The sequence below is a fragment of the Simochromis diagramma genome, unplaced genomic scaffold (genome assembly GCF_900408965.1).
Source record: "Simochromis diagramma unplaced genomic scaffold, fSimDia1.1 OVJJ01000355.1, whole genome shotgun sequence".
NCBI classification, from domain to species: domain Eukaryota; kingdom Metazoa; phylum Chordata; class Actinopteri; order Cichliformes; family Cichlidae; genus Simochromis; species Simochromis diagramma.
The window spans coordinates 2,780,931-2,791,080 of NW_024387174.1; the positions used below are offsets into that span (position 1 = coordinate 2,780,931).

The 10,150-nt window shown below is 42.0% G+C and overlaps 1 long non-coding RNA gene across 2 annotated transcripts; it reads left to right on the top strand.

The window, feature by feature from the left end:
- The first annotated feature begins 817 nt into the window (after positions 1-817).
- Positions 818-8,581, top strand: LOC120744864. 2 transcript variants are annotated; one of them, XR_005698476.1, is made up of 3 exons: positions 818-6,745; positions 6,871-7,501; positions 7,619-8,581. It is a non-coding gene; the product is annotated as an uncharacterized LOC120744864 (long non-coding RNA). The 2 variants fall into 2 exon arrangements; XR_005698475.1 differs by having other exon boundaries at positions 818-7,501.
- The last annotated feature ends 1,569 nt before the right edge of the window (positions 8,582-10,150 follow it).

Here is a 10,150-nt window from a genome sequence, read left to right on the forward strand (position 1 = left end):
TGGACTGCAGGTATAAAAACTTTCAGGAAGTTGAACAGGCTCCAGTCCAGCGGGCACAGACTGCTACACACAGCGCTGCAGTGGAAGCACATTTTCTCATGTGTGCTGATGCTGTCAGTATATGAAGCTGATAGCACTCGTGTACCTGTGCACAGCAGCTGCAGCTGTCTGCCGTCAGTGTGTTACAGCGAGTCGAACATGACGGAGCCTGAAGGACGGAGGAGGATCTGATCTGTGTTCAGTCATGTCGGCCGCAGCCTGCAGAGCAGAGATCCACACAGGAATGTCGAAAACACAGTGAGCGGCTTCATTACACCCACAGGATCACAGAAACCATGGCAACGTGTGTGTGGGGGGGGGGGGGCACGGACAGGTGAGCTCCACAGGTGTGAATCATTAGCAGTGTTTAAGTGTTCCTTAATTTTTGTGTTTAAGTAAAATGTCTTATGAAATCAGTGAATTTTTAAAAATCCGTTACAAAAACACATTGTTCACTATTTGCTTTATGAAGACATGTTTTAGAAATATTTATTATTCATGAATTCTATTTTTGACACATGTAAGTTATCATTTTTATTATATTTATACGTGTCAGGGCTGCACATTTTTACATTTCATATATTTTTCGCACTCTCGCTGCACTTTATTCTTCTTTATCATATTATATTAAAACTTTATTTTCTTGTAAATTGTGACATTTTTTTAATTCTCTTAAATTTTCCATAAATGATAATCATGACTTTTTTACTCTATTCTACTCTATTTAGTTTGATTTCATTTTGTTTACTCCAGCGCCCCCTTCAGGAGAACAGCCCCTGCGTTCAGCGTAAATGACCTTAAATAGAATTAGTTGTAAATATCTGAGACTGCGCGTCTTTGCTGTGTTGTGTTTAAGGACCGCAGTAAACACCAGTCACACCAGTGAGGCTGGTCCCAGTCGTCCTGCAGGTCGGTGAGAGTCAGCGGCTCTCTAACCGGATCAAGTCTGTGAGCTGAAAACCTGAAATCCCTTCTTACCTCAGCAGGTGGTCTGACGCAGCAGAGCAGCAGCACCCCCGCAGCTCTCACATGGTTCGTCCCACACAGGAGCAGAGCAGAGGGAACGGTCCACCTCTGCAGCAGGGAGGGGGGAGGACAGGAACAGGAAGCCGTGAGGAGGTTTTACCTGAATGTGTCAGACACGGAATTACACTGAAATAAGTGTTTCGGGTGGTTTTCTTTTACTTTTTAAAAAAAGACTTTAAACTGTGAAGTGACGGCGGAGAGAGAGAGAGGGGGGGGGGGGGGGGGGGCTGCTGCAGGGCGACAGATGCTGGAGGAGAGATAAGACGAGATCACAGGCGGAAATATTTAACCTGTTTATCCAGCAGTGCAGGAAGCCGTCAGATTATTCAAGTAGTAATACCGCAAACTACAAGTACTCCTTCTGTGCGAACCCTGCCCAAAGATGAATTTTCTTAATTATAGATTGTTAATATTCTCATTTGAATAATTCTTAGCTGATTATTTGATTTGTAAAAAATGAGAAATGAGAAAAATTCTCGTCAAGGTCAAAAATCCAAAATTATTTCCAAGAAAAGAGAAAAATATTTGAATTAAAATGTTATGAAATATTTATTCATGTTGTAGTTAAAGCTGTAGTAGGATGATTAGGAGGTCACATTAAATGTAGTGTCGTCTGCTGCCTTCTGTCAGAAGCTCTAAATCAGTGAAGAAGTAAAGCTTCTGCAAGCAGCTCAAACTGTTGTCCTCCAAAACTTCAAACTTTATTTTGCTGCCTGATGATGCATCACAGCTGCAGAAGCTGCAGCTGCTGCAGGTGGAGCCGTCTGCATGCACAGTGGTTCCCAACACATGGGTCGGAGCCCTCAGTAGGGTCACCTGACGAATGTGGAGGTTGTTTTATGAGAGGAAAGAAGACAAAAAGCTGCCGTGGTCTTTTTTCTGAGATTTTTATTTTGCATTTAAAGAGTGTTTGAAAATAAGAAGCTGTTATGGAGCTCCAGAATATTCTTGAACACCCATCCATTCATTTTATTTTTATTTTCATCTTCTTTAAGAATAAAAATCAGTCTTCAGGATGTTCAACACAATGTCTTAAATTTCTGTTGAGTTCTTTTAGATTCATTTTTATACCTACTGTAATTCAGCTATATTGGTTGATGAATTTTCTAACTTTTATTTCAACATGCGCCTCGATTTTAAACACTGTGGCTCCATTAAGGGCTAAACGCTTCAAGCCCACTTACCAGCCATGGCTGAATGAATCCACTCACACCCTCAGGCGTGAACGTCACCGAGCCGAGAGGAAATGGAAAAAAAGACGAACTTCAAGTGTCCCTGGAAATCCTGCATAACTGCCGATCAAAATATCAGAAGACTGACAAAACTGCAAAAGCTTCCTTCCTGACAGAACTTATTGCTAACAACAGTCACAAGCTTCAAGTTCTGTTTAAAATCTTTAATTCAGTTATTAATCCCTGAGGGATGCCTCCCCTGGCTCTCTGTGAAGAATTCTTACATTACTTTATAGATAAAATTTCAGCACTGAGGGCAGCATATCTACCAGCAGTTAACCAAACCCCAGTTTCTGAATGGTTTTTCAACAGTTTGAGCCTGTATCTTTTTGGACTCTGAAAGAAATAATTGATCCTATGAGAAGCTCTAATACGCTTCCTTCCCGCATTATTAAGGAAGCTCTGACTACTATCAATCCCTCTATCTTACTTCTAATGAACTCTTCACTGTCATCAGGCTGTGCTCCGACTGCCTTCAAACACACAACTGTACAGCCTGTAATCAAGAAAAGCAACGCTGACCCCAACAGCCCTTCAACCTACAGGCCGATCTCTAAACTTCCTTTCATGTCTAAAATTTTAGAAAAAATAGTTCACCAGCAACTTCAGTCCTTCTTAGAGACACATGGTGTCAGTGACAAATTTCAATCTGGATTCAAACCCCATCATAGAACCGAGACAGCCTTACTGAGAGTTTAATGATCTCCTCCCAGCTGCCGATTCTGGGCGCCCTGTGGCTCTAGTCTTATTAGATCTAACTTCTGCTTTCGATACGCTGGACCATAATATTCTCCTAACAAGGCTAGAACATGTAGTTGGCCTTAAAGGTAATGTTCTTTCATGGTTTAAATTGTATCTCTCAGACAGATCCTTCTCTGTCACCATGGGGAAATACTCTTCCTCTTCTGCCCCTGTTGATTGTGGTGTGCCTCAGGGGTCCGTATTAAGCCCCACGCTGTTCTCCCTGTACATGCTGCCCTTGGGACTCATCTTTACAAAACATAACATCTCCTATCACTACTATGCAGATGATATCCAAATTTACTTTCCTCTAAATTTGGATGCCCCGTCCCCGCTCTCACATTTGTTCGACTGTCTGCGGGAGGTTAAAGACCGGCTATCCCAGAACTCGCTTATCTTAAATGAAAGCAAAACAGAAATGATTGTTTTTGATAGCCACGTTCCCCTGGGCCAGCTAACTGATACAATGGGGTCTTTCGCCAGCCACCTTTCTCATTCTGCCAGAAACCTCGGAGAGCTCATGGATAGTTCTTTTAAATGAAACAAGCAGGTATCCACTGTGCTCACAACAGCTTTTATCAATTACGCCAAATTTCCAAAGCTGAGCCCTATTTACCACATAAAGAACTCGAAAAACGTATCCATCCAGTCCCTTTTTTTTCTTCAATAAAAATATAATTAAAAAAAAAGAAAAACGTATCCATCCCTTCATCACTTCTAGACTATTGCAACTCTCCTTACCTGGGCCTCCAACTCTCCCTCCTTCAGCACCTGCAATCAGTCCAAAATGCGGCAGCACGCCTCTTAACCGGCACCAGAAGGCATGAGCACATCACCCCTGTCCTCGCTAACCTACACTGGCTTCCCGTCAAATATCGCATTGATTTAAAAATCCTTCTGCTCCCTTTTAAAATGTAAATAAATAATAAATAAATAACCCGGCCCTTAGCTACTTAACTGATCTCCTAAATTCGTACAACCCAAAGAGTGCACTAAGCCAACTGCTCCTAATGCAACCAAGGTCTCGTTTAAAAACCTGAGGTGACCTTGCATTTACCATCATTGCCCCTAGACTCTGGAATGATCTCTCAGTCGAAATCAGTACTTCAGAATCAATTCAATCGTTCAAATCCTGTTTAAAAACACACTTGTTTAACTTAACTTTTGAAACGAATTAGTTTGACTTTCATTCAGCCTGCACTACACCATATAGATGCAATTTTAAGTATAATTGTACTATTTCTTCTTTGTTCTGTCTGCATTGCAGTTTTATTGTGAAGCACTTTGATGTACACTAGTCTTTTAAATGTGCCATATAAATAAACTTTGACCTGACTTAATGATGATATACAGCTGAGCTGTGTTTTCTGATGCTGAGTGATGCTGATTGGTTGAGCACTCTCACTCACTCTGCGTTTTTACAGATGTTGTTCAGGGTCAAACAGGTTCCAAACCAGCTCAAGTATCTCTGTGAATCCTCTAAAACTGAGGAAAAGAGCTTCAGTGCTTCCTTCATTCTGTGTGTGTGCGTGTGTGTGTGCGTGTGTGTGTGTGCGTGCGTGTGTGTGTGTGTGTGTGTTGTTCACAGATGAGTCCTGACTTGACATCAGATCTCAGCTGCAGGCTGAAAACATGAAGTCTGACCTTCTACAGGTTACAAACATCAGCTCCCTGCTGATTGGCTCTCCACACTCCCGCCTGACCATAAACTATCCAATCAGGTCTGTGCATGAGGAATTTGAACTGCAGGTTCACCTCGTTTGATTTGGAGGTTATGCTGCTTTTAACCAATCAGAGAGCAGCATGGGCATTTACTTTCATTCACTTTGATTCATTGAAATACTACAAAAGTACTGAAGTACTACAACTATTACAGTACTGTAACTACTACAGTTATTGCTGCTGCAGCAGCTCAGCTATGAATCAGCTGATGCTTCTCTGTATAAGTAATCAGGTCTTTAAGTGTGTTTGGTGTTTTTTGTGTCTGCAGTTTTTAACCTTTCTCATGAGTCATGTGATCAACATGACTTCTTTAACCAGGTACAGAGTATTCGGATACTTTACTTATGTAAAAGTATCACTGAAGCAGCATGAAAATACTTGTGTAAGAGTCCTGACAGCTCTCAGGCTCTGTTTTCTCATCTTTCCTTTTTTTATTTTGTGTCTCGTTCCGGATCCTCCCCTTCCTGCCTTTGTGATCCCGCTCGTCCATCTAATATCTAAATCTGCACATGTTTACCTGTAACTATCTGTCGCCCATCTTTTACTCACTTCAGTTCAGTTTGAGGCAACTGCCCCAACCATGAAAGCAAAGAAGCCGTCCTCATCTCTAACCTGAGTTTTACCTGCAGCCTGAATTACAAAGGAAAAAAATCCTGTGATTTATTTTCCATATTGCTTTAGTTCAGCTATCAGGCCAAGAGGTCACCTGACAGGTTATCAGCCCTATAAGTCAACCCAGGGTTTATCAATCCAGCTATGAGCACGTTCACAGGAAAGAGGCGGGGCCTGCAGCATCCGACCAATCAGAAACATGAACAGGTCTGCGGCTGAGTGACTGATTTTAACAATGAGCATAAAATTGGAATATTAGAGAATTATAAAGATGTTAAATATGTGATACAGCCTGAAAGTAACACAGCAGCACTGAGTGCTGTATTATATATGATATTTAAATAAATCCAGTTAAAGCGACAAAGGCTGTAAATAAAGAAACCAGCTGAGTGTGTCGCTATCACGACTCTGTCATTCAGCTCCGAACATGCACCTGGTCCCAGGAGACCGGTCTAGCTCTAGATTCAGGCTTCATTTAGTTTTAGTCCCAGGTTAAATTTGAACATTAACAGAAAGTAGATTTTAGAATTAAAGTCTTTGTTTAAAGCTTAAACTTTTACTTCCAGACAAGCGTAAAATGTCTAAAACAAAAAGAGTGGATCAAACTCGATGAGTCAACCTGCTGTTAGAGGCTCGGATGCAGGAAGATCTGATTCTAGCTGTTTATTCTGCGTTAGTGAGTCAGCTGTAACCCCGACAGGGTTAAACAATAAAGAACTAAAGTCAGAATTCAAACCAGTGAGCAGGCTTGCTCAGAGAGTTTAAATAAAGCCAACGACCAGAAGCCTCGAGGTCCCCGTTTCAGGATTATCTCGCAGTGTGACGGTTCACAGAAGGATGGAGGAACTTAAAGTAGTTTGCATGAGAAAGGCGAAGATTAAAGACACTGAGGCTCATCAGGGAGAGACGACGACTTCAGTCACACTGAACAAAACACACCGTCTTAAAATCTGCACGCTCGGGTCTGAGAGCTCTTCCTGCAAGAACGAACGGATTTCCAGGGACCTGATTGGTCAGTGCTTTTGTTTATATTGATCTCTAATCTTGAACATAACCGGGCCTGGAGCAGAGCAGGTCTGCAGGATGGGTTACCATGGCGATGTACCCTGGATTAAACCTGAAGTAGCCTCAATCAGCCCCAAACACTGAGCACACACAGACCTCTGCTCCGACATCTCTGTCCACTCTGCAGACGACACTGACCAATCAGGTCTCAGCAGGCTTTGGGTGCATGCAGGTAAACTGTGCAGAGCAAAGTTACTGTTTCGGTTTCAAACTTCAGCTGCAGTGACTGGCAGATGGAAACAGGACCTGTAAACTGTTCAGTGTCATCAGACGGGCTGATGGGTTTCTAGAAACAAACCCTGTGAGAGGTGAGTGTGTTTAAACTATTTTACCTTTACAATGAGACACAAAGGTGGAGGCGACACACCCTTGGACTGTAGGTGGAGATGAACTGTTTCACAAACTGTTGGCACGCTTTGGGCTGTTTTTACAGATTTATTCATACAAACAGGCGAGTCCAGAGAAAGCAGAAAACAAGAAGACGAAACAGAAAAAGATCGTCGCACACGGCGGCTCCACGTTCAGCCTCCTGCTGCACAGAAACACTGAAGCATCGTCTTAAATCCGCCAGCCCAGCAGGAAATCTGAAGACTGAAATATTCAAGCATCTAAAAGGTTTTTCAGTAAATACACAGATCCCACGTCTGCAGCTACAACCTGCTTGTTGAGTTAGTTAATTTGAGTTAATCCCTTAAATTACCAGTGAGCCTCTGTAAACAACACGCACTAGTTTGGCTGGTTAGTTTTGTTATTCCTCCCTGTGATCATTTCACAGTTTAATGGAGACCAGTTTGCATCACGATGTGGTCTCTGTGTAAACCAGCTCTGCAGTCACATCATTTCTGTGCAGCTGGATTTATGTCTTCTGTGTTTTTAATCATTTCTTTTCTTCACACACAGTTTGACCGATGTCCACGCTGCACAGCAGAAAGTCTGCAGAGCTCAGAAGAACTCCACCGTTTCACTTTGTGTTCTTCGGCAGACTTCAGACCTCGATGAAGGCCACAGGCTGAGACACGTCGGTCTCAGTGAAACTGTTCAGTCCACCTGAACAGGATCAGCAGGTGTGATAAATAAACAGTTTCCATGTTATTGTGAATAATATCACAGCACATTCCTGAGAAACAGACGCTGATTTATGTTCCAGCTGCTTGTTCTGCAAGATTTCATCGTTTTTACAGGCACTCACTACTCGGTGTGATGAGGATGATGGGAAGTTGTGTGAAATAGACTCTGGTCACTTCATTAGGTACACCTTGTTAGTCCTGGGTTGGACCTGTTTTGCCTTCAGATTCACTCAGCAACAACAAGGAGCTCAAACATTCCTCACAGATTGTGGTCATGCGACATCATCATGACATCATCACACCAGCATCCATGATTTGAATCTCCCGTTCCCCTGGCTGTGGAGGCTGTTTGGGTGCAGAGATCAGCGTCATGACCAAGAAACCGGCCTGAGATGATGTGAACTGTGGTGTGTTTTCCTGCTGGAAGCATCAACGATGGCAAACTGTAGTCACAAAGGGACACGATCAGCAACAATGCTCAGCTGGTACTGAGAAGTGTGCTAAAAAATCCCCCATAATGTTGCATCGTCGCCTGAAACACTGGTACAAGCAGGATGCATCCATGTTTTCATGTTTACAACAAATTTGAAGAAAACCGTGTGAATGTTGCAGCAAGAATCAAAATGAGGCATCGTGGTTGCAGCCGTACGCTGGCCTGTGTGAGCTGTAGACAAACTCAGAGATGTTTGTGTGTGAAAATCCAATCAGATCAGCCTGTCTGCTAAAAACACGGCATTCAAAGTCACTTAAATCACATTTCTCCTTTTCTTCTGCTCAGTTTGAACTTCAGCAGGTCGTCCTGACTGTGTCTTTATCACGTGGCAGATTAGACATTTGTATTAATGAGCAGTTGAGTGTGTATCTAACATGATAGTCTTTAATTTAGCTGCACTTTGCACTCCCAGTCACACACTGTGGTGTTTGGCACTGACCAGCAGACAAATTTCCTGCTGTAGAACCTTCGACTCTGAGTTCCTCCAAAATATTTGAATTTGACACTGATGAAGGAACAAAGGATGAAAAACAGCCTGATGTCTCTGTAACTTGTTGTTGATTAAAGTATTACAGAGTTTCAGTTCATGTGTGTTTTGGTGCGATTCAATACTGTGTGAGTACGCTGTGATACAGAATTCACTCAAACTTACCTTTAAGGTTTTTAAAAACCGTTTTATAAGATGAGTTGAGCTCTGTGTGAGTAACTGTCATTTTATTGTTTTTGCATAAAAATGTTTGAAAGCACATTAAATGCAGGGAGAATGCTTCAGAATGTTATTTTACAAAGAGATGAAGGAAAGGATGAATTTGTACATGAAGTTTATTCAGGAGGATTATCGTTAATTATCCATCTGATTTTCCTCAAACTCAATCTGAGCCTCCTGAATTCAGCTCATACTCACAACAGCGAGTCCAACACAAACACTGTCAGTGTTGTTTCTGACCAGTGTTTCATTTTAAATCAGAAATATAAAGAAATATTCCAAATATTTGACACCAGGGGGAGAAATTTAAGGATAAAAGTCATAAATATCCACCACATGTGTTTCACATTCATCATATTTTTTTTAATTGGTGCAGGTTCTGAGCAGCAGCAGCCACTCCACCACCTGTCTGGGGCCTTCCTGTGTGGAGGCTGAATGTTGTCCCCGTGTTTGTGTGGGTTCTCCACGTACCACAGCTCACTTCCACAGTCCAAACGCATGCAGTTTGTGAAGTTAGGTTAATTAGTATTTCTGAATTGCCCATAGATGTGAGTGTGAGTGTTTGTCTCTCTCTCTCTGTGTTAGCCCTGCGACTGCCAAATTGTTCAGAGTACCCTGCCTCTCGCTCTATGGTAGCTGGGATAGGCTCCAGCCTCCCTGCGACCCTGACAAGGATGAGTGGAAGAGAATGGATGGATGGTCAAGGTTCTTATAATTTTGATGGTTCACAGAAACACGTAGCCTGTGTGTTTATATGCATAAACATTAGAATAGTAACTCAAAGTTCTGTTCAAGAGCAAAGAAAATGATTGAAGTTACAGTTTAAACACAGGAATCTTTTAAATTCATATCTGGAGTAACACTTTTTGATTTCAGGGTAAGTTTGAGTTTAAACCTTTAAACCGTCTCTTGCTCTCTTACATGGACTGTGCTCTTGGGTCTTCCTCTGCAGGCTGTCTGCCTCCTCCTGCCGCTCAGCTCCACTCATTCTTGGAGCGTTGCTGCCCCCATGTGTCCAAACTCTGAGTTACATGTTGTTTCCTCTGCAGCAGGTAAATAAAACTGGAAAAACTCTAAGCTGCCAGATATTTTATCATTCTGAAAGTAAAATGTTTCTCTTAAATCAAATGATCATTTTCAAAAAGTCTGAAAAAGTGCAACAGGAAGTGATGATTCTTCAAAGGTTTAGGTTGGATTATAAGGGACAAACAGCACATCTGTACTGATAACAGCGACTACTGCACATGCTCAGTAATTGCCATGGGACAATTAAAGGAATTGTAAGTAAGTAAGTAAAATTTATTTATATAGCACATTTCACAGATAAAAATCACAAAGTGCTTTACAATAAGATCAGACATACAAGTTAAAATTAATTAAAAGCCCGTTTGTATAAAAATGTCTTCAGCTGCTTTTTAAAGGAGTCAGTAGAGTCTAGACAGCGTAA